General features: G+C 52.3%; 1 protein-coding gene across 2 annotated transcripts in view; it reads left to right on the top strand.

The window, feature by feature from the left end:
- The first annotated feature begins 637 nt into the window (after positions 1–637).
- Positions 638–23558, top strand: part of SLC35C1 (solute carrier family 35 member C1) — a 79607-nt gene continuing 56686 nt past the window's right edge. Inside the window, exon 1 of one of the 2 annotated variants that reach the window (XM_085646713.1) lies at positions 638–931. The gene's annotated coding sequence lies outside the window, so the exon portion shown is untranslated. Of the gene's footprint in view, positions 932–11140; positions 11162–23558 lie in introns of those variants that run through there. The other variant, XM_085646715.1, reaches the window with a different exon arrangement.

The following is a 23558-nucleotide window of genomic DNA, read 5'->3' as shown; positions in this document are numbered from 1 at the left end:
GACATTTTATTCTTTTAATCCCACTGTTTATATCTTGTTTCGTCGTATTTTATCAAACTGTTTACTGAATGTATTTGCTTATATGTTTGATCTATTTGACCGAATAAAAGCTAATTGAATTGAAATTGAATTGAGAGGGAAACAGGGCTTAAGAATGTTTGCTTGTTCATAAATTCTTCCTCCTAAAAGTCCCACAACATGGAAGAGAGTGAGTGGGAGGCTGAACCCCGCCTTCCCCCAACACCTCAGTCCGAGAGTTGACAATCCGGTCCTTCCAGCCCTGCAGACTCTCGGTGGCGTTAACAAGGCAGGGTTTACCTGGCCCGGCGCATACCTGCCCTTCTTTCAAGAGGCTGAATGTAACCGCAGACAGTGTGGCCTCAATGAAGTCAATCAATCATGATATAGAGCGCTGTAAATCACCCGTGGGGGCGTCAAGGCGCTGGAGTCACTGGCTGATACGCGGTGGGAAAGGAGAGCGCACAAAGAGAAACGGAGGGCCCCGGGGTGGAAGGATAAAGCAGTAAAAAAAGAAGGCAGAAGTGACCGAGGGCAGCAGCCCTGGAGGGTGCAGCCCCTGGCATGAGGCCATCCCTGCCTGGCCAGCAGGTGCCCATGAGTGTCACCAGGCTCTGCTGTGGGTGTGTCCTCGCGCTCCTACGTGTTTGCTTTTCAGACTCGATTTTCAGGAACCAGCAGAGCCGCCCGCAGCTGCTGATTGGCAGAGGGCACGATCACACCAGGAAGTGTGAGACCTCACTGTTGGAGACAGAAAGCGCCCAGAAGCAAGGGGGAGAGCTGATGCTCCAGGGTCCACACCGAGAGGGAGTGACGGTGCGGAGGAACACGACGCACGAGGGTACTCACACACTGAAGTGAGAGAGAGAGACGGGCCCAGGACAGAGAGGCAAGGAGGTACTCACAAACTAAGGTGAGAGGTAGAGACGGTGCCCAGGACAGCGAGTAAAGGGGGTACTCACAAACTAAGGTGAGAGGTAGAGACGGTGCCCAGGACAGCGAGTAAAGGGGGTACTCACAAACTAAGGTGAGAGGTAGAGACGGTGCCCAGGACAGTGAGGCAAGGGGGTACTCACAAACTGAGGTGACAGAGAGAGACAGTGCTCAGGGTAGAGAGGAAGGAGGTACTCACAAACGGAGGTGAGAGGTAGAGACTGGGCCCAGGATAGCGAGGCACGGAGGTACTCACAAACTAAGGTGAGATGTAGAGACGGTGCCCAGGACAGCGAGGCAAGAAGGCACTCACAAACTGAGGTGGGAGGGAGAGCGGCGGTGCTTAGGGCAGAGAGGCAAGGAGGTACTCCCAAACTGAGGTGAGAGAGAGACGGTGCCCAGGACAGCGAGGCAAGGAACCTGAGGTACTCACAAACAGAGGTGAGAGGTAGAGACTGTGCCCAGGATAGCGAGGCAAGGAGCTACTCACAAACTAAGGTGAGATGTAGAGACGGTTCTCAGGGTAGAGAGGCAAGGAGGTACTCAAAAACAAAGGTGAGAGAGAGAGACGGTGCCCAGACAGCGAGGCAAGGAGGTACTCAGAAAACTGAGGTGAGAGGTAGAGACGGTGTCCAGGACAGCGAGGAAATACGGTACTCACAAACTGAGATGAGAGGTAGAGACGGTGCCTGTTAGAAATGAGGGGGCTCTGGTTGACGCAGGTGTGAACCCACAACAAGCAGGGACCCTTTACTTCTTGTCAGGGCGAAGGATGACTCCCCAGAATAACCCCTGCTCCCCCTCTAGGTGCGTGGCGCGAGCAGTCTAGGCTAAGTCTCAGGCGTATACGGTTAAGCAAATGCAATTACACATACAGTAAACCCCTTGCATGCACCACAAACGGACACCAATCAGGAAGTATATAAAAATAAGCTTTTATGTAGTTTCAGCAGATTTAATACAAGGCCCAGTAACGTTGAACTGATGGGGCCACAATTCTTAGGAATACGGTAAAGTTCTCTTTGTTTACGGAAAGTTCTTTAGGCGGGCACAAGGTGACTGTAGGCCTCAGCGCACTTCGTGCTGAGGCAGCGCCCAGGGAGCACACAGCAGATGACAGGGAAATAAGAACGTTGCGGACCCTGGATCCGATGCGAGCTCGCGGTCGAGTTCGTAAGTACAGTACCTTGTTTCTTGACGCAAAGGCGGGTGCAGGATTTCAGCGGCTCTTCGACAGAAGAGCGAGGCGGCGTCCGGGGCTCCCACACTTCACGATGGGTGTCTGATCTTCAGGCTCACGACAAGAGCGGGGTGTTGCAGGTGGCGGGTGAACAAAGCGGGGCAGCCGGGCACGCAGATTACGTCCGGGCCGTCCGAGGCTTGGAGATGCTCACAACGCCGATTCCGGCGGGAGGGTGAAGGTGCACAGCGAGCCTCCGGCGAGCGAGGTGACAGGGGCAGCCCAGCACAGCGTAGGGGGAGCGGCTCCGATCGAGCGAGGCTCTTCCCAAGGCGGGGGCGGCTAAGCAGTCCTGGTCACGGCTCAAGGAGGGACTGGGGCACGAGGGTCACAGCTCCGGCGAGGGAAAGGACACCACAGTCCAGCAGCAGGCGAGTGAAGATCAGGTAGAGCCCAATGGTCCCGGGGCTCAGTTCAGGGGGCAAGCTCAGTTCCAAGCCCTTGGAGATCGTTTTGGAAAAGCACAAGTTTTGAAAGTAAAAGTAAAGTAAAAGTCTTCAGCAATAGCTTCTCTTCTCCCCTTTGGCAGCAAGGTCACCACTGTAGGCCAATCCCCCAGGATAGGGACAGTCTTCCTCCTACAGCTTTCCCGGTGCCTCCTCCTCAGGCAGAGATTCTTCTTGGTCAAAAGCGGATCTAGTTTCTCAGGAGCAGGGCTCCTCCATTTATACAGCAAATCTTTTGTTCTCCCAGGCCAGGGGGGCCCTTGCCTAGTCCAGTCCGGTTTCTGAGCACTTTGTTTACGCGATGCAGGCTTCTTCTTTCAGAGTGCAGGGCAGAGTCATCAGACGCTCCACAGGGGGCGGAGCCGGCATTGAGGGGGCAGAGCACTGTCTATTCAGAGCCTAGGAGCACTCCTCCCACCCATCTACTTGTCGATCGTCCTATTCATCACCAGGCTACCTAGCCCTGCCCATCTGGGTTCCCCCAGCCCTGTCACTCACACCAGCCAGATATCAGATACACATCACGCAGAGGCGGCTGAAATGTTTAGGCAAGCAAAGGCCAGCTTTCTAAAAGCGGCATTTGCAAACCCGGAATATTAAAATAAACCTTGCGAAAAGATGTACCTTATTATTCCGAGTTCAGGCGTACCAAACTCGATCTTCTACCATGTTCCCTGGGTCGGTTAGGATCATAGGGTGTAACAATCCAGGCCGCCCATACTGGCCTATGAGAACAGGGTAGCCTTGCAGTAGTGAACAACAAGATGGCGGTCATTCACTACTAGGACATGCCACGCATCCAGGCTTGTCCTACCTTAGGCTTACAACGCACCCTGCCCGTGGGCCTACCAGAGGGGTGACTAACATGCAGCTAAGGGAAGGTTTCAGGGACCGGCAAGTGTGGGCACTCGCCAGTCAGCATGTCAGTACCAGACTGCACGCAGGTTCTGCAGGGGCAGACCCTAGACACATTTTACTCGGCCGCTTCTGTGGGTGGCACAACCCGTGCTGCGAGCCCACCAGCGGTGCTTGCATTTACATGCCCTGGCGCTCCTGGCGCACTTTACTGGGGTCTGACAGTAAATCAAACAATCCAATCATGGAATCCAACCAACATATACAATTTACAAGGGAGCACTCGCACTGCGACACTGGTTGGCAGTGGCACAGCGCGCTGAGCGACCAACACCATAAAAACACATGAGGCACAGCGACAAAAAGAGGGAGGGAGACTCACGCCAAGGTGCCAGGTCTAACACGTGTCCCCTCCAGCTGAAAAGTGGGGAGAACTACCCTACCCCAGGGAGTTCCTCATCACTAAGGCGGAAAAATCTGGACAGACCGTCAGCATTGGCGTGATCTGTACCAGGGCGATGTTCCACCGTGAAATCCATACCCTGTAGGGAAATGGACCACCTCAACAGCTTTGGATTCTCACCCCTCATATGCATCAACCATCTGAGGGGCCTGTGGTCCGTCTGAACCCGGAAGTGAGACCCAAACAAGTAGGGTCTTAGCTTCTTCAGCGCCCAGACCACAGCAAATGCCTCACGCTCAATAGCACTCCACCTCTGTTCCCGTGGAAGTAACCTCCTGCTAAGAAAGGCTACGGGTTGATCTAGGCCCTCCTCATTAATCTGTGAAAGAACAGCCCCCACACCATGCTCTGAAGCGTCTGTCTGAACGATAAACTCTTTGGAGAAGTTGGGAGCCAAGAGCACGGGCGCCGTGCACATAGCAGTTTTCAAGGCCTCAAAAGCTTTCTGACAGGTGTCAGTCCAAATCACTTTCCTGGGCTGCTTCTTCGAAGTCAGCGCTGTCAAGGGGGCAACCATGTTGCCATACCCCTTGACAAACCTCCTGTAGTACCCGGTGAGACCTAGGAAGGCTCTCACCTCCGTCTGGGTTTTGGGCGCCTCCCAATTCAGGATGGTTTCTATCTTGGGCTGAAGGGGTGCCACCTGGCCACTCCCAACTTGGTGTCCCAAGTACACCACGGAACCCTGCCCGATCTGGCACTTACTCGCCTTGATCGTGAGGCCTGCCTTGCGCAGCGCCATCAACACTTCCCAGAGGTGACGCAGGTGTTCCTCCCAAGTGGAGCTGAACACTGCGATGTCATCCAGGTAGGCTGCACTGAACGAATCCAGCCCTGCCAACACCTGGTTGACCAATCTCTGGAAGGTGGCAGGGGCATTCTTCATCCCAAATGGCATAACCCGGAACTGGTAGTGCCCATCTGGGGTGGAAAATGCTGACCTCTCTTTGGCCCCCTCGGTCAAGGCGATCTGCCAATACCCAGACGTTAAATCAAACGTGCTGAGGTAGTTGGGGCAGCCCCATGCCGATCGATGAGCTCATCAGCTCTGGGGATGGGGTGTGCGTCAGTCCTCGTGACTGAATTGAGTCCTCTGTAGTCCACACAGAACCGGAGTTCGGGTGTGGCTCCCGGCGCTGCAGCCTTTGGGACCAAGACCACGGGGCTGGCCCAAGGACTGCTAGAAGACTCAATTACCCTGAGTGCAAACATCTTGGAGACCTCCTCCTTGATGCATGTCCTCACCCTGTCAGTCACCCTGTAGGCCTTGTGCCGCACAGGTGGACTATCCCCAGTGTCCACATCATGGACGCACCAATCAGTGACACCAGGGACCAGGGAAAACAGGTCAGAAAATTGTCCCAGCAACTGGCGACAATCATTCTGTTGCTCAGGGGTCAGGCTGGAAGAGAGGATGACACCATCCACTGACCCATCTTGCTCCTTGGCTGACAGGAGGTCAGGAAGAGGTTCTGTCTCCTCTTCCATTCCAGCATCTGTTGCCAAGAGCATGCCCACTTGGGACCTCTCCAAGTGGGTCTTGAGGCGGTTGACATGTAGGACCCTTAAGGGGTTCCTAGGAGACTTCAGGTCCACCACGTAGGTAACAGGACTCTTGCGCTCCACCACCTCAAAGGGACCGGTCCACTTATCCTGGAGCGCACACGGCTCCACGGGGGCCAAGACCCATACTTTTTGTCCAGGCTGAAGCTCTACCAGAGTGGCATTCTGGTCGTACCACCGCTTCATCTCCTCCTGGCTGGCTTCCAGATTTGCCTCAGCAAGTTGCCTGAATCGCCTAGTCTGATTCCTGAAGGCCAGCATGTAACTATATACATTCTGGGGAGGTTTCCTGGGAGATTGCTCCCAGCCTTCCTTGACCAGACTTAGAGGTCCTCTGACTGGATGACCATACAGAAGCTCAAAGGGACTAAACCCCAGAGACTTCTGTGGCACCTCACGGTAAGCGAAGAGAAGGCATGGTAAGAGGACGTCCCACTTACACCTCATGGGTCCTTCTAGGCCCATTATCATGCCTTTGAGGGTTCGGTTGAATCTCTCAACCAACCCGTTTCCTTGGGGGTGGTAAGGTGTGGTGAACTTGTAGGTTACACCACACTCTTGCCAAAGAGATTTCATGTACTTGGACATGAAATTGGTACCTCGGTCAGACACCACCTCCAGAGGGAATCCCACTCGGGAGAAAATTCCCATCAGTGCACGTCCCACCACGGGGGCCGTCACTGTCCTCAGAGGAATGGCTTCCGGGTACCGGGTGGCATGGTCCACCAGGACCAGGATGAACCTATTGCCCATCGCTGTCCTGGGGTCCAGTGGCCCTACAATGTCAATCCCCACTCGCTGGAATGGGGTACCGACCACAGGGAATGGCTGGAGTGGAGCCTTCTGCTTCCTTCCACTCTTTCCACTTGCCTGGCAAGTCTGGCATGTCCTGCAGTGAGTATCTGAACTCCTGCGCATTTGAGGCCAATAAAAGTGGGTGACAAGCCTTTCAAAGGTCTTGTCCTGCCCCAAATGCCCTGCCAATGGCACATCGTGAGCCAGCCCCAGTAGGAAGGCTCTAAAAGTCCTGGGGTACCACCAGCGCACGGGCTGACCCAGGCTCAGCAACCTTAGGCTCAGTATATAGGAGGTCGTTCTCCCAGTAAACAAAATGTGATCCTGACTGATCACCTGCGGCCTGGTCTGCAGCCTGCTGCCGCATACCCACGAGAGAAGGGCACTCCTTCTGTGCCTTGCAAAAGTCCTCCCTGGTGGGACCCCCTTCCTGCTGCCAATGGGTCAGCTCCGGCAGGTCTCCCAGTTCAGCTATCTGCTCCCCTGTAGGCTCCAGGACATCCCCCTCAAGGTCTGCTTCCTCCTGGACCGTGGGAACTTCAGGGGACGGCTTCCCGCGCCCCTTGCTCCTTCTCTCTGAGGCCGGTTCCTGGGCCTCCCTCTCAGGCTCCAGGACCTCTTGAGTACCTCTACTGGCTGCCATGGACCGTGTGGTGACACACGCCCAATCCGGCATACCCAACATCTCCAGGTGAGCACTCCGCTCCACCTTAGCCCAAGGTGAGCTCTCCAAATCGTTCCCTAACAAACAGTCTACAGGCATGGCGGGCCTCACAGCTACCTGAAGAGTACCAGAGACCCCCCCCCCCACTCAAAGGGAACCTGAGCCACCTTGCAGTGTCTCTCTGTGTTGTCAGCGGCGACAACGGGGTAGAATGCATTGGGGACCCCCTGCTCTTGAGACACCAGGTGACACCTGACAGCTGTCACACTGGCTCCTGTATCTCTAAGAGCTTCCACCCTATGGCCATTTATGGTCACCCACTGCCTGTACTTCTTAGTGTTCTCAGGCAGCTGGGTTGGAGGGACCACTTCACGGTCTCCTAGCGAGACCAGGGACATCTCTGCGGGACCCCACCCACCTTGGACATCCTTTCCTCCCCCAAGGCTACACTAGTCACCTGCCGGGGTGGAGCACCAGTGGGTGCGGGTTTACCAAACAATGGACACTTCACATCAGAGGCAAAATGCCCCAAATTGTTACACCTGGAACATCTGACGGGCCCCTTCTGAACAGGAGGACCTGTCGGGGCCCCGGTCGGTTTCTGGGGTGGGGGAGGCTGAGAACCCTTCCCTTGGTTCCCTTGGGGACTATTTTGGGGCCCTTTTTGGAACTGCTTCTGTTTACCCCTGTCCCCCCCACTCTTCTGCTGGGGACCCTGCCCACCTTTGGCGGAATCTCCCACGGTACCCTTGTGGACCCTGGTACTGACCCAGCGGTCCGCCTCCTCAGCAAGCTTCCTAGGGTTAGTCAGCCTACTATCGATCAGGTGCTGGCGTAGCTCAGGAAAACAATTACTGGACAAGTGCTCCCAAGCCATTAAATCAAGAAGCCCTTGATAATCATTTACCTTACTACCCTTTACCCAACCATCCAGCGCTCTGCAAAAGAAAGTCACATACTCCACATACGTACTATTGGGAATCTTAGTGCAACCCCTAAACCTCTGTCTATATAACTCAGGGGTCAACCCATACCTAGCCATCAATGCTTCTTTCAAATGGGCATAAGAATTATGAACATCAGCAGGTAAATCTAACAGTGTGTCCCGCCCTTCACTCAGGAACCGTCCCCACAACCCCGCTCCCCAATCTTTCTCAGGGACCCGGTGGGAAGACATGGCTACCTCGTAGGCTCTGAACCACTGCCCGATGTCGTCATTCTTGAAGAACTCCTTCACTACATCCTTGGGAATATAAACTCTTGGTTCCGCCGGTACTGGCGGTGTGCTGCCACCAGAGGGATTAAGCTCCAAACTTTTTGCTTTCAGCTCCAGCTCCCTCAGCTTCATGTCATGCTCTAATTGTAGTTTCTTTTCCTCCATGGCTAATCTTTGTTTTTCCATATCCATCTGCCCATGAAGTTTTGCCATCTCCACCTCGTGTGCCCGGGTTGCGGCCCTGTCTGCCAACTCTTCTGGCGACAGGCTTCTGCCAAACTCATGGACACTTTCTGGTGGAACCATTTCCACCTGATTCTCTGGCGCCTTTGACTCATACCAGGCCCTCAGCGCCTTCACGAATTGTTCCTTCTTTTTCAATCCAGTTTGGGCAATTATGAACTTGGAGCAAAAACCTTTCAATTCTTCATTGCTATAATTCCGAAGTGCGCTTTCTTCCCAATCTATGTCCTCAAATCCAGAGATTATAGAAGCTGCCCTTCCGGCGGGAAGTGAACCAGGCATGGTTCTAACAACGGAGATTCTTGGCAAAACAAAAACAAATTCTAGTCTTGTGGCTGTGTTACTGGTCTGCTCTCACTACGTGGTGATCAGTGATTCACTATACGCACACCACAAATGCAAATCCGTAAAATCCCACCGCTGCCACCAATGTTAGAAATGAGGGGGCTCTGGTTGACGCAGGTGTGAACCCACAACAAGCAGGGACCCTTTACTTCTTGTCAGGGCGAAGGATGACTCCCTAGAATAACCCCTGCTCACCCTCTAGGTGCGTGGCGCGAGCAGTCTAGGCTAAGTCTCAGGCATATACGGTTAAGCAAATGCAATTACACATACAGTAAACCCCTTGCATGCACCACAAACGGACACCAATCAGGAAGTATATAAAAATAAGCTTTTATGTAGTTTCAGCAGATTTAATACAAGGCCCAGTAACGTTGAACTGATGGGGCCACAATTCTTAGGAATACGGTAAAGTTCTCTTTGTTTACGGAAAGTTCTTTAGGCGGGCACAAGGTGACTGTAGGCCTCAGCGCACTTCGTGCTGAGGCAGCGCCCAGGGAGCACACAGCAGATGACAGGGAAATAAGAACGTTGCGGACCCTGGATCCGATGCGAGCTCGTGGTCGAGTTCGTAAGTACAGCACCTTGTTTCTTGACGCAAAGGCGGGTGCGGGATTTCAGCGGCTCTTCGACAGAAGAGCGAGGCGGCGTCCGGGGCTCCCACACTTCACGATGGGTGTCTGATCTTCAGGCTCACGACAAGAGCGGGGTGTTGCAGGTGGCGGGTGAACAAAGCGGGGCAGCCAGGCACGCAGATTACGTCCGGGCCGTCCGAGGCTTGGAGATGCTCACAACGCCGATTCCGGCGGGAGGGGGAAGGTGCACAGCGAGCCTCCGGCGAGCGAGGTGACAGGGGCAGCCCAGCACAGCGTAGGGGGAGCGGCTCCGATCGAGCGAGGCTCTTCCCAAGGCGGGGGCGGCTAAGCAGTCCTGGTCACGGCTCAAGGAGGGACTGGGGCACGAGGGTCACAGCTCCGGCGAGGGAAAGGACACCACAGTCCAGCAGCAGGCGAGTGAAGATCAGGTAGAGCCCAATGGTCTTGGGGCTCAGTTCAGGGGGCAAGCTCAGTTCCAAGCCCTTGGAGATCGTTTTGGAAAAGCACAAGTTTTGAAAGTAAAAGTAAAGTAAAAGTCTTCAGCAACAGCTTCTCTTCTCCCCTTTGGCAGCAAGGTCACCACTGTAGGCCAATCCCCTAGGATAGGGACAGTCTTCCTCCTACAGCTTTCCCGGTGCCTCCTCCTCAGGCAGAGATTCTTCTTTGTCAAAAGCGGATCTAGTTTCTCAGGAGCAGGGCTCCTCCATTTATACAGCAAATCTTTTGTTCTCCCAGGCCAGGGGGGCCCTTGCCTAGTCCAGTCCGGTTTCTGAGCACTTGTTTACGCGATGCAGGCTTCTTCTTTCAGAGTGCAGGGCAGAGTCATCAGACGCTCCACAGGGGGCGGAGCCGGCATTGAGGTAGCAGAGCACTGTCCTATTCAGAGCCTAGGAGCACTCCTCCCACCCATCTACCTGTCGATCGTCCTATTCATCACCAGGCTACCTAGCCCTGCCCATCTGGGTTCCCCCAGCCCTGTCACTCACACCAGCCAGACATCAGATACACATCACGCAGAGGCGGCTGAAATGTTTAGGCAAGCAAATGCCAGCTTTCTAAAAGCGGCATTTGCAAACCCGGAATATTAAAATAAACCTTGCGAAAAGATGTACCTTATTATTCTGAGTTCAGGCGTACCAAACTCGATCTTCTACCATATTCTCTGGGTCGGTTAGGATCATAGGGTGTAACAATCCAGGCCGCCCATACTGGCCTATGAGAACAGGGTAGCCTTGCAGTAGTGAACAACAAGATGGCGGTCATTCACTACTAGGACATGCCACGCATCCAGGCTTGTCCTACCTTAGGCTTACAACGCACCCTGCCCGTGGGCCTACCAGAGGGGTGACTAACATGCAGCTAAGGGAAGGTTTCAGGGACCGGCAAGTGTGGGCACTCGCCAGTCAGCATGTCAGTACCAGACTGCACGCAGGCTCTGCAGGGGCAGACCCTAGACACATTTTACTCGGCCGCTTCTGTGGGTGGCACAACCCGTGCTGCGAGCCCACCAGCGGTGTTTGCATTTACATGCCCTGGCGCTCCTGGCGCACTTTACTGGGGTCTGACAGTAAATCAAACAATCCAATCATGGAATCCAACCAACATATACAATTTACAAGGGAGCACTCGCACCGCGACACTGGTTGGCAGTGGCACAGCGCGCTGAGCGACCAACACCATAAAAACACATGAGGCACAGCGACAAAAAGAGGAAGGGAGACTCACGCCAAGGTGCCAGGTCTAACAGTGCCCAGGAAAGCGAGGCAAGGAGGTACTCACAAACTAAGGTGAGATGTAGAGACGGTGCTCAGGGTAGAGAGGCAAGGAGGTACTCACAAACGGAGGTGAGAGAGAGACGGTGCCCAGGACAGCAAGCCAACGAGGTACTCACTAATTGAGGTGAGAGAGAGAGACGGTGCTCAGGCCAGTGAGGCAAGGAGCTACTCAGAGAGAGAGAGAGAGAGAGAGCCCAGGACAGAGAGGCGAGGAGGTACTCACAAACTCAGGTGAGAGAGAGAGCCCATGCCCATGACAGCGAGGCTAGGAGGTACTCACAAACTGAAGTAAGAGGTAGAGAGATGGTGCCCAGGACAGCGAGGCAAGAAGGTACTCACAAATGAGGTGAGAGAGAGACGGTGCTCAGAGTGGAGAGGCAAGGAGGTACTCACAAACTGAAGTTATAGGTAGAGATAGTGCCCAGGACAGCGAGGCTAGGAAGTACTCACAAACTGAGGTGAGAGGTAAAGACGGTGCCCAGGACAGCAAGGCAAGGAGGTACTCACAAACTGAGGTAAAAGGGAAAGACGGTGCCCAAGACAGCGAGGCAAGGAGACACTCACAAACTGAGGTGGGAGGAAGAGACGGTGCCCAGGACAGAGGGGCAAGGAGGTACTCACAAACTGAGGTGACAGAGAGAGACTGTGCCCAGGACAGAGAGACAAGGAGGTACTCACAAACTGAGGTAAGAGGGAAAGAGACAGTACCCAGGACAGCGAGGCAAGGAGGCACTCACAAACTGAGGTGGGAGGGAGAGCGGCGGTGCCTAGGGCAGAGTGGCAAGGAGATACTCACAAACTGAGGTGAGAGAGAGATGGTGCCCTGGACAGCGAGGCAAGGAGCCTGAGGTACTCGCAAACAGAGGTGAGAGGTAGAGACTGTGCCCAGGACAGCGAGGCAAGGAGGTACTCACAGACTGAGGTGAGAGAGAGATGGTGCCCAGGACAGCGTGGCAAGGAGGTACTCACAGACTAAGGTGAGAGAGAGACGGTGCCCAGGACAGACAGGCAAAGAGGTGCTCACAAACGGAGGTGAGAGGTGGATATGGGTGCCCAGAACAGAGAGGCAAGGAAGTACTCACAAACTGAGGTGAGAGAGAGACTGTGCACAGGACAGCGAGGCAACAAGGTACTGACTAACTGAGGTGAGAGAGAGAGACGGTGCTCAGGACAGCGAGGCAAGGAGCCTGAGTTACTCGCAAACAGAGGTGAGAGGTAGAGACTGTGCTCAGGACAGCGAGGCAAGGAGCTACTCAGAAACTGAGGTGAGAGAGAGAGAGAGGGAGAGACAGAGCCTAGGACAGAGAGGCGAGGAGGTACTCACAAACTGAGGTGACAGTGAGAGCCCGTGCCAAGGACAGCGAGGCTAGGAGGTTCTCACAAACTGAGGTGAGAGGTAGAGAGATGGTGCCCAGGACAGCGAGGCAAGGAGGTACTCACAAATGAGGTGAGAGAGAGCTGGTGCTCAGGGTAGCGAGGCAAGGAGCCTGAGGTACTCACAAACAGAAGTGAGAGGTAGAGACTGTGCCCAGGACAGCGAGGTAAGGAGGTACTCACAAACTGAGGTGACAGAGAGAGACAGTGCCCAGGACAGAGAGGCAAGGAGGTACTCACAAACTGAGGTAAGAGGGAAAGAGACAGTGCCCAGGACAGCGAGGCAAGGAAGCACTCACAAACTGAGGTGGGAGGGAGGGCAGCGGTGCCTAGGGTAGAGAGGCAGAGGTACTCACAAACTGAGGTGAGAGAGAGACAGTGCCCAGGACAGCGAGGCAAGGAGCCTGAGGTACTCACAAACAGAGGTGAGAGGTAGAGACTGTGCCCAGGACAGCGAGGTAAGGAGGTACTCACAAACTGAGGTGAGAGAGAGACGGTGCCCAGGTCAGCGAGGCAAAGAGCTACTTCACAAACTGAGGTGAGAGAGAGAGGCGGTGCCTAGGGCAGAGAGGCAAGGAGGTACTCACAAACTGAGGTGAGAGAGGGAGACGGTGCCCAGGATAGCGAGGCAAGGAGCCTGAGGTACTCACAAACAGAGGTGAGAGGTAGAGACTGTGCCCAGGACAGTGAGGCAAGGAGGTACTTACAAACGGAGGTGAGAGAGAGACGGTGCCCAGGTCAGCGAGGCAAAGAGCTACTTCACAAACTGAGGGGAGAGAGAGAGACAGTGCTCAGGACAGCGAGGCAAGGAGCTACTCAGAAACCGAGGTGAGAGAGAGAGAGAGACAGAGCCTAGGACAGAGAGGCGAGGAGGTACTCACAAACTGAGGTGAGAGAGAGAGCCCATGCCAAGGACAGCAAGGTAAGGAGGTACTCACAAACTGAGGTGAGAGGTAGAGAGATGGTGCCCAGGACAGCGAGGCAAGGAGGTACTTACAAACGGAGGTGAGAGAGAGACGGTGCGAAGGTCAGCGAGGCAAAGAGCTACTTCACAAACTGAGGTGAGAGAGAGAGACAGTGCTCAGGACAGCGAGGCAAGGAGCTAGTCAGAAACTGAGGTGAGAGAGAGAGAGAGAGAGCCTAGGACAGAGAGGCGAGGAGGTACTCTCAAACTGAGGTGAGAGAGAGAGCCCATGCCAAGGACAGCGAGGCTAGGAGGTTCTCACAATCTGAGGTGAGAGGTAGAGAGATGGTGCCCAGGACAGCGAGGCAAGGAGGTACTCACAAATGAGGTGAGAGAGAGACGGTGCCCTGGGTAGCGAGGCAAGGAGGTACTCACAAACTGAAGTGAGAGGTAGAGATGGTGCCCAGGACAGCGAGGCTAGGAAGTACTCACAAACTGAGGTGAGAGGTAGAGACGGTGCCCAGGACAGCGAGGCAAGGAAGTCCTTGTGAGAAGTTGGCTTGGTATATGCTGTTCACTAGTTATAGTGGGCACCTTGTACCAGTCCAAACAACCTCTTATTGATGATAGATTAAAAACAACCTTTATTGAAAGCTATCCTAGTGGTAGCTATGGAGAGCAGCGTTCAGGATAAGTCTTGAAGGAATGTAAAGCAGGTTGTTTTACCGGTCTATAATCTCTTGAGTGGCTAAATGAAAGGAGACCACACCAGGTATATATATAAAATATATGTATTTATTACTAAACACACCTCTCTAGTCTCTTTATGAGGCTAGAGGCAAAAGCACATAAGTTGCACTTCAAATATTACAGTAATTTAGCACAATACACGTTAGGCCCTAGGGGCGGACCAAACCATATACTAAGAAAGTGGTATAAGAACCACAACTTATCTAGACACAAGGCCTAGAGCCTGTAGAATCGCTGGGACACCAAGGAATCACCAAAGGTAGTGACACAGGGTACCCACGGGGGCCGTGTGCAGTGTGAGAACACAGCCGCGAGCTCCCGTTAGCTTCTATGGGGAAAGTCGCGGTTGGATTTTTAAAGTTTAAGGACACTTAGGAGTGGACAAGGAACAAACCCTTTTGGACTTAGATGGTTCTAGGGCCAACACCCACGGGAGCACCAGAGTACTCGTGTTACCTCACCCAGGGAAGCCGGGTGCATAGGTGTCAAATGGTGTCAGGTCGCGTCGTCGTTTTCAATGACAGGAGATGGAAAAGTGCTGATGCCGTGAAATGGAGAAGTGTCCCAAGAGATCCAAGCCTGGATCAAAGATGTGAAGAACCTGAAAGCAGAGGGGACAGAGTCTGGGTCACTTGCCAGTGACCAGGGGCACGATAGACGAATGCCCACCGATGCCGGGTGCTTCAGGTGAGAAGAGGGGATGCTTGACTCTTCAGCCACGAGGACCAGGAGGCGTTGAGGACGACCAGGAGCTGAATTCGAGCTGTCCCATGAAGGATGTCGAATGCTGCAGCATTGGTGCCCGGATTGGACACAACAAGCCTTGGCAACAGCAACCCACACAGGAAGAGAAGAAATGCTTCGGCGCGGACCAGCAAGGTCCTGGGGACCCCCCAAGCGATGTAGAGTCAGGGCACGTCTGGAGCAACAAGGGAAGCCCAATGGAAGTAAGGGTTGCCTTCACAGGGACCCACCAGTCGACGGACCAGGGATCGCAAAGGAGCCTCAAGCGAACACACAAAGGGCGGGCTCACGGAACACTCGTGGAGTGTAGGCCAGCAATCTTCGGTGGAAGAGGTGTTCGGCGCTTGAGCTACAAGTAACCCAATGCACAGCCTCAAAGGACATCGAGAAGCTGATGCACTTGCAAGCGTGTGCAGTGACCAGGAGGTCCGGTTCCACATTACCCACGACAGCTACGGGTCTCAGCTTTGCTGGGGACTCGGGTCGGTCTCGGGGAAGTCTGGAAATCTACCTCCTGTGATGCAATTGCTTCGGAGGTCGGCGGGAGCTTCGGAGATGCACACGAGTCAGATGCTTTGTTGGTGGCTGCCAAGCAGGGGAGTAACTCCTTTACTCCAAGGGAGATTCTTCAGTCATCTGGCGTCGTGCAGATCGTTGAAGTTCCAGGATTCAGTTTCAGAGTTTCGTCCAGGGATATCTAAAGTTCCGGTTACAGAGGTTCCTTTTTTATACCCAAGGAAGGGGTTGGACTAACTCGGGGGACCAACCTATGGGAGGGTTTGGAAAGAGCGGTGGCTACACCCATTTCCTTTGTCCATTTCACCAAATGTGCCCCCAGTGCAGGACTTCAAAGCACTCTCAGAGTGCACCCACCCAGCCCCAATACACTAAAGCCTGTCTGGGAGGTGGTAATACCTCCCTGTGACAGTACACTTATTGTCCAGGCCTCCCATGCCGGAGTTTGGGTCAGCAGCAGGAGGCCAGACTCATGTATGTGGCTACAGCATCCATTTTGTGATGCCAGGGCTCTTTTAAGCTGGTACTGGGTATACCGGCGCTGTCATGTATCTCCATCTAGAAGGGTGGGCTCATACTCCCACACCAGTTACTGGTGTGGGGGTATGATTCCAAGGTGTTTGACACCAAACACAACATCTTTCCGTGCAGCCAGTCTTAAGATAGCATTTACAGTTTGGTTATAATGCACCTAAGAGTATATGGTCGGGCTGCATAACAGACAACCCTGGAGAAGAGATTCCGAAGGCTGCAGAGGGGCTCTGCTCATGCATAGGCATCTTCTCACATAAAACCAAGCCCCCTGCCTTCAGGATTGATAAGGCCTGCCATAGGGGTGACTGATAGGTTTATATGTGCAGTGATAGGTGAGATATAGTGAACTTATATCTCAGTAATGGGTGCAGGCACTACCTTACCCAGGCTGCAGTAGCAGACCTGTGGTGTCATTTTGGAGGGCTTCCCTGGGGTGACATAATACATGATGTAGCCCCTGGTAGGCCTCTGGGGTACCTATGCCCTGGGTACATAGTATACCCTATACTAGGAACTTAAAAGGGCACCTCAGAATCCAATCGGTTGTATCCTAAGGTACTAGGAATCCATTTAGAGAGGAAGCAGCTAGGCTGGGATCCTGAATAGCAGGACTCCAGCCAGACTAAAGTAAAAAAACAGTGTTACATCGGCAAAAAGTGGGGGTAACCATAAGAAGCAGATCCTACTTTCCTACACAACCCCCCCCCCCCAAATGCAAGGACATTAAACTAACCTTGACCAGTTGAGCCTTCATGTTCTAAGTGGAAATATCTGGAGAGTCCATCTGCATTGGCATGGTTACTCCCAGGTCTATGTTCCACTGTATAATCCATCCCCTGTAGGGAATTGGACCACCTTAAAAGTTTGGGGTTTTCACCCTTCATCTGTTTTAGCCATAAGAGGGGCTTATGGTCTGTCTGAACAATAAAGTGAGTACCAAACAAGTGTGGCCTCAACTTCTTCAGAGCCCAAACCACAGCAAAGGCCTCCCTCTCAATGGCTGACCAACTTTTCTCTCTGGAGGTCAGCCTTCTGCTTATGAAAGCTACTGGCTGATACTGACCTTCATAATTCAACTGTGACAGTACAACCCCTACCCCCAACTCAGATGCATCTGTTTACACAATGAACTTCTTGGAGTAATCAGGACTTTGCAGAATGGGAGCAGTGCACATGGCCTGCTTCAGGTCATCAAATGCCTTTTGACAGCTAGCTGTCCACTGAACCTTTTTGTGCCTTTTCTTGGAAGTAAGGTCATTCAATGGAGTCACAATGGAGCCGTAACCTTTTACAAATCTTCTGTAATACCGAGTCAGGCCTAAGAAGGCTCTCACCTGAGTCTGGGTAGTGGGAGCAACCCAGTCCATTATGGTCTGGATGTTGCTCTGTAGTGGTTGAACCTGGCCTCCACCTACAAGGTGGCCCAGGTACACAACCTGACTCTGCCCTATCTGGCACTTAGTAGCCTTGATAGTTAGGCCTGCTTTTTTCAGGGCCTCCAAAACATTCTTTAGGTGGACCAGGTGATCCTCCCAGGTGGAGCTAAAGACAGCAATATCATCTAGATATGCTGCACTAAACTCTTCCAGGCCTGTAAGGACTTGATTCACCAACCTTTGGAAAGTGGCAGGTGCATTCTTCAAACCAAAGGGCATCACCACAAATTGATAATGCCCACTAGGGGTACAAAATGCTGTCTTTGGCTTTGCATAATCAGCTAGTCTGATCTGCCAGTAGCCAGCTGTCAAGTCAAATGTGCTTAGAAACTTGGCTGAGGCCAAATTATCTATTAGCTCATCTGTTCTTGGGATGGGATGGGCATCAGTCCTAGTGACTGCATTGAGACCCCTGTAATCCACACAAAACCTCATCTCTCTCTATCCATCTTTGGTGTGAGGTTTAGGCACAAGGACTACTGGACTAGACCAAGGGCTATCTGAGTGTTCAATGACTCCCAAATCCAACATCTTTAGGACTTCTGTCCTGATACAGTCCCGAACATGATCAGGTTGCCTGTAAATCGTATTTTTAACAGGCAGACTGTCCCCAGTGTCCACTTCGTGAGTGCACCAGGTAGTCTGACTTGGAGTCCGAGAAAACATATGTCTGAACTGGCTGAGAACGTTTCTGCTGTCAGTTTGCTGCTGGACAGTGAGGCTGCCTGCCAAGGCTACACCATCTACTGATCCATCACCAGGGTTCTGAGAGAGCACTCTCTTCTTCCTGTCCCTCATCAGTAGCCATGAGAAAGCCCATATCTGCCCTGTCAACATATGGTTTTAGTCTGCTGACATGGAGTACCCTATGGGGACTCCTGGGGGTTCCAAGGTCTACCAGGTAGGTAACCTCCCCGTTCTGTTCAACAATTGTATGGGGGCCACTTCACTTATCTTGAAGGGCTGCTGGGACCAAAGGCTCCAACACCCACACTTTCTGCCCTGGCTGGTAAACAGTCAGCACAGCCTTTTGCTCATGCCAGGCTTTTTGCAATTCCTGGCTGGCCTCAATGTTTTTAGTTGCCTTTTTCATGTACTCTGCCATCCTGGAGCAGAGACCAAGAACATAGTCCACTATGTCCTGTTTAGGGGGTTTGAGAGGTAACTCCCATCCCTCCTTCACCAGACACAAAGGACCTCTAACAGGATGGCCAAACAAAAGTTCAAAAGGGCTGTAACCAACCCCCTTTTGAGGCACCGCCCTGTAGGCAAATAAACGGCAGGGCAAAAGGATGCCCCATCTGCACCTAAGCTTTTCTGGGAGACCTTTGATCATGCCCTTTAAGGTTTTGTTGAACCTTTCAACCAAACTATTGCATTGTGGGTGATAGGGTGTGGTGAATTTATAATTCACTCCACATTCCTTCCACATTGCAGTCAAGTAACTAGACATGAAGTTTGTACCCCTGTCAGATACTACCTCCTTAGGGAAACCCACTCTTGAGAATATACCCAAGAGGGCCCTTGCCACCACAGGTGCTGTAGTGGTCCTAAGTGTAATGGCTTCTGGGTACCTAGTGGCATGGTCCACCACCACCAGGATAAATCTGTGCCCAGATGCTGTCTGAGGATCCATGGGACCAACTATGTTAATCCCAACCCTCTCAAAGGGAGCCCCCACCACAGGTAGTAGTATCAGGGGGGCCTTTGTGGTTCCACCTGCCTTCCCACTGGCTTGACAGGTTACACAGGAGCGACAAAACTCCTTAGTGTCTTCAGACATGTGGGGCCAATGAAAGTGAAGGACAATTCTGTCCCATGTCTTGTTTTGGCCCAGGTGTCCTGCTAGGGGAATATCATGGGCTAGTGTCAGTAGGAAGCCCCTAAACTTCAAAGGTATTACCAACCTCCTGGAAGCACCAGGCTTGGGGTCTCTACTCTCTGAATATAGGAGTCCACCATCCCAATAAATGTTATGGGTGCCACTAGCATTCCCAGCAGCCTCATCAGCAGCTCGCTTTCTGAGGGGTTCGAGAGAGGGGCAGCTGTGCTGCTCCTGGCTCAGATGTGCCCTGGAAAGGCCCCCTGTCCCCAATAACTCAACCTGGTCAGGTTCCAGCTCCTCTGGGACAGTTCCTTCTTCAGGTCCAAGATCATCTCCCTCAGGAGGCTGATCTGTATTCTGAGTCGGGGGGGAAGGCATTGACTTAACCCTACTGATCCTCCTCTTGGGAGGCACCTGGTCCATTCTTCCAGAATCCAGGGCCTGTTCAGTTTTAGACATTTTGGCCTGTGACTTGGTCACAGCAAAGGAAAAAAACAAAAAAAAGGAAAAAAACAGAGAAGAACAGTTCCTCTTAATGGCCGAGTTAGTAGGGATCGCTGTCCTCTAGAGTCACTGTCCTCCACAATTTCACACATGGTCTTCACATAAACGGCGTTCTCAGATCAGAAGATCTCCGCTAAAGATGCCACCAGGCCCGTTGGACATTGCAGCGCCGGTCCGACGAGGAGCGCCCAATGATGAAGCATGACACCCTAACAGGTGTGTGAGGGCAACAAGATCTGAAATTTTAATTTCCCTCCCAGAACAGATCTAACAGCTGACTACTAGCGATCCCTACTAACTCGGCCATTAAGAGGAACTGTTCTTCTCTGTTTTTTTCCTATGCATATCCTAGGGAGCATCAGAACAGGACCTCTCTAAATAACCAGCTCTCCTATCCCCCTTTTTGATTATACGTTGGTCACAGAAAATACATGTACAGGGATCCCTAGCATTTCTGCATGTGTCCTGATCTCCACTTCAGCCCAAGCTGAAGTTTCTAGATCATTGCCAAGCAAGCATTCAGCAGGGAGGTCTGCACTTACCACAACCTTCTTGAGGCCAGTTACCCCTGCCCAGGAGAAATTAACAACTGCCAAGGAATGGTCTGTCCTGACATTGCTAGCATTGGTCACTTGGTACATTTCACCAAGTATAATCTGCCCAGGATCCACAAGATCCTTTGTCACCATTGTGACACTTGCTCCTGTGTCCCTGAATGCCAAAGCCTCTTTTCCATTAATCAAAGGCTGCTGTCTGTATTTGCCCAAGTTACTGGGACTCACAAAGGAGGACATGTCCATGCCTCCATCACAGATCGGGACAGCCTGAGTTGGAACTCTGACTAGGCCAGAGTCCATCTCAGAACCCAGGGTTAACCATACTACACCCTTATTCTGAGTACCACCAATCGTAGCTGCACTAGGGGGAACAGTTGCCTTTGGGGCAATGGTGGCTGAAGTTGAGTCTTTGGACTTTGTATAGTCACTAGTCCAATGGGTTTTTTGTTTACAGATTTTACACCATGGTTTCTTTTGGCCTTTACCTTTGTTAGATTGGGACTCCCCCCAGATGCAGATTTTTGGGGACCTTGAGAAGACTTCTGGTCTTTTCCCTTCACCCCCCCCCCCCTCCTTGTCAGAGTTCTTGAATCTTGCTTCTTTGGGTCACCACCTTGGTTCTGAACCTTCTGCATCACACTGGTTCTGACCCATGTGTCTGCCTTCTTTCCCAATTCTTGGGGAGAGGTCAGATCAGAGTCCACCAGGTACTGATGCAACAGCTGATTTTGACAATTATTAAGGATCTGCTCCCTCATAATTAAATTGTACAATCCTTTGAAATCACACACCTTGCTGCCAAGCAACCAGCCCTCCAGAGCCTTAGTAGCACAATCTACAAAGTCCACCCAGTCTTGATTCTGTGCCTTTTGGGTATCCCTGATCTTTAACCTATATTGTTCAGTGGTTAGGCCAAACCCATCCATCAGTGCACTCTTCAAGCTTTGGTAATCATCAGCATCCTCTTCTCTTACAGTGAGGAGCTTATCTCTACCCTTGTATGCACAGGAAAGCCACAAAATTGCTGTCCACTGCTCCTGGGGGACCTTCTGTACTTTACAGGCCCTTTCCAGTGCATTAATCCATTTGTGGATGTTATCCCCATTCTGGTAGGGAGGGACAATCTTGATTAGATTGCTATGGTCATGAGACCTCTCCCTAACAATAGGGAAGTTGTTGCCACCATGGGACTCTAGTCTCATCTTTTTTCTAGCTCTATGAATCTCTAGGGACTCCCTTTCTATGGCTATCTGCTCTCTTCTGGTCCTAAGCTGAGCTTCCTCATACTGGAGCAGTCTCTCCTTTCTCTCTTGAGAGGTTTCCCTCCTATGAGAGGAAACAGAGGTCCCTATGAAGGTGTCAGAATGGTTAGACTCCTGAGAAGGAGATCTGGACCTTCTAGGCACACTCCCAACTCTTCCTGGTGGAGTAGAGAGAGGGCCATCATGGCCACCTTCCTCATCTTCAGGAGGAGTTGCATTATCCAGGTTAGGATCAGTGTCATCCTCCTGGCCAGCTCCAGAGGTCAGGTCAGGGGTGTCTGTACCCCTGGGCCCTTCCTCATCAGCTGCCCCACCCACTCTACCTACCCCATCAGACCCTGAGGTCTTTCTGAGATCATCTAGAAGGAGTACATCTATGAGGCGTTAGGTATTTGCACTTTTGGCTGTCTTCAACTTCCTAGTACTACACAATGCTCTCAATTCCAAGAATGGAAGTTTGTCATACTTAGAGGCTAGAAGCCCATTGGCTTTTGGCAAGGACCCACTGGTTCCTGGCCTTGAAGACATACTAGTGAGGTGTGGTGTGGTGTATGCATTACCTACTCTAGTGTGGCCTACTAAACTCTCTTGAGTTGTAGGAAGGGTGTGCTAAGCCCTTGACACACAACTCTAAATTCAGTAGAACTTAACTGTATTTTAAGCTTGTATTATATGTACCTTAGGTACCTTTAGTGGTTTTCAGTTAGCCACTCACTTGAGATTATCTGGTAAAACAATAGCAAGCTGGAATCCCACTGCTGCCACCAATGTGAGAAGTTGGCCTAGTATATGCTGTCCACTAGTTATAGTGGGCACTTTGTACCAGTCCAAACAACCCCTTATTGATGATAGGTTAAAGACAAGCTTTACCCACGACAGCTACGGGTCTCAGCTTTGCTGGAGACTCGGGTTGGCCTTGGGGAAGTCTGGAAATCCACCACCTGTGATGCAATTACTTCGGAGTCCGGCGGGAGCTTCGGAGATGCACACCGGTCAGATGCTTTGTTGGTGCCTGCCAAGCAGGGGAGTAACTCCTTTACTCCAAGGGAGATTCTTCAGTCATCTGGCGTCGTGCAGATCGTCGAAGTTCCAGAATTCAGTTTCAGAGTTTCGTCCAGGGATATCTAAACTTCTGGTTACAGAGGTTCCTTCTTTATACCCAAGGAAGGGGTTGAACTAACTCAGGGGACCCACCTATGGGAGGGTTTGGAAAGAGGGGTGTCTACACCCATTTCCTTTGTCCAGTTTCGCGCCAGAGCAGGGGCTGGTAGCCCCTGCAACCGGTTTGAGCTGGACTATGCACAGGGACACCAGTGCAGGACTTCAAAGCACTCTCAGAGTGCACCCACCCATCCCCAATACACTAAAGCCTGTCTGGGAGGTGGTAACACCTCCCTGTGACAGGAAACCTATTGTCCAGGCCTCCCCTGCCAGAGTTTCGGTCAACAGCAGGAGGCCAGACTTGTGTCTGTGGCTGCAGAATCCATTTTGTGATGCCAGGGCTCATTTAAGCTGGTACCGGGTATACCGGTGCTGTCATGACTCTCCCTCTACAAGGTTGAGGTCATACTCGCTCACCTGGTGTGGGGGTATGATTCCAAGGTGTTTGACACCAAACACAACATGTTTCCGTGCAGCCAGTCCAAAGTTAGCATTTACCGTTTGGTTATAATGCACTTCAGAGTATATGGTCAGGCTGCATCACAGAGAAGAGATTCCGAAGGCTGCAGAGGGGCTCTGCTCATGCATGGGCCCCCGCTCACATAAAACCAAGCACCCTGCCTTCAGGATTGATAAGGCCTGCCATAAGGGTGACTGATAGGTTTATATGTGCAGTGATAGGTGAGATATAGTGAACCTATATCTCAGTAAGGGGTGCATGCACCCCCTTACCCAGGCTGCAGTAGCAGACCTATAGTGTCATTTTGGAGGGCTTCCCAGGTGTGGCATAATACATGCTGCATACCCTGGTAGGCCTCTGGGGTACCTATGCCCTGGGTACA

This window comes from Triturus cristatus, chromosome 3_1, assembly GCF_964204655.1.
Source record: "Triturus cristatus chromosome 3_1, aTriCri1.1, whole genome shotgun sequence".
NCBI classification, from domain to species: domain Eukaryota; kingdom Metazoa; phylum Chordata; class Amphibia; order Caudata; family Salamandridae; genus Triturus; species Triturus cristatus.
This window is presented reverse-complemented; position numbering and strand designations above follow the sequence as displayed.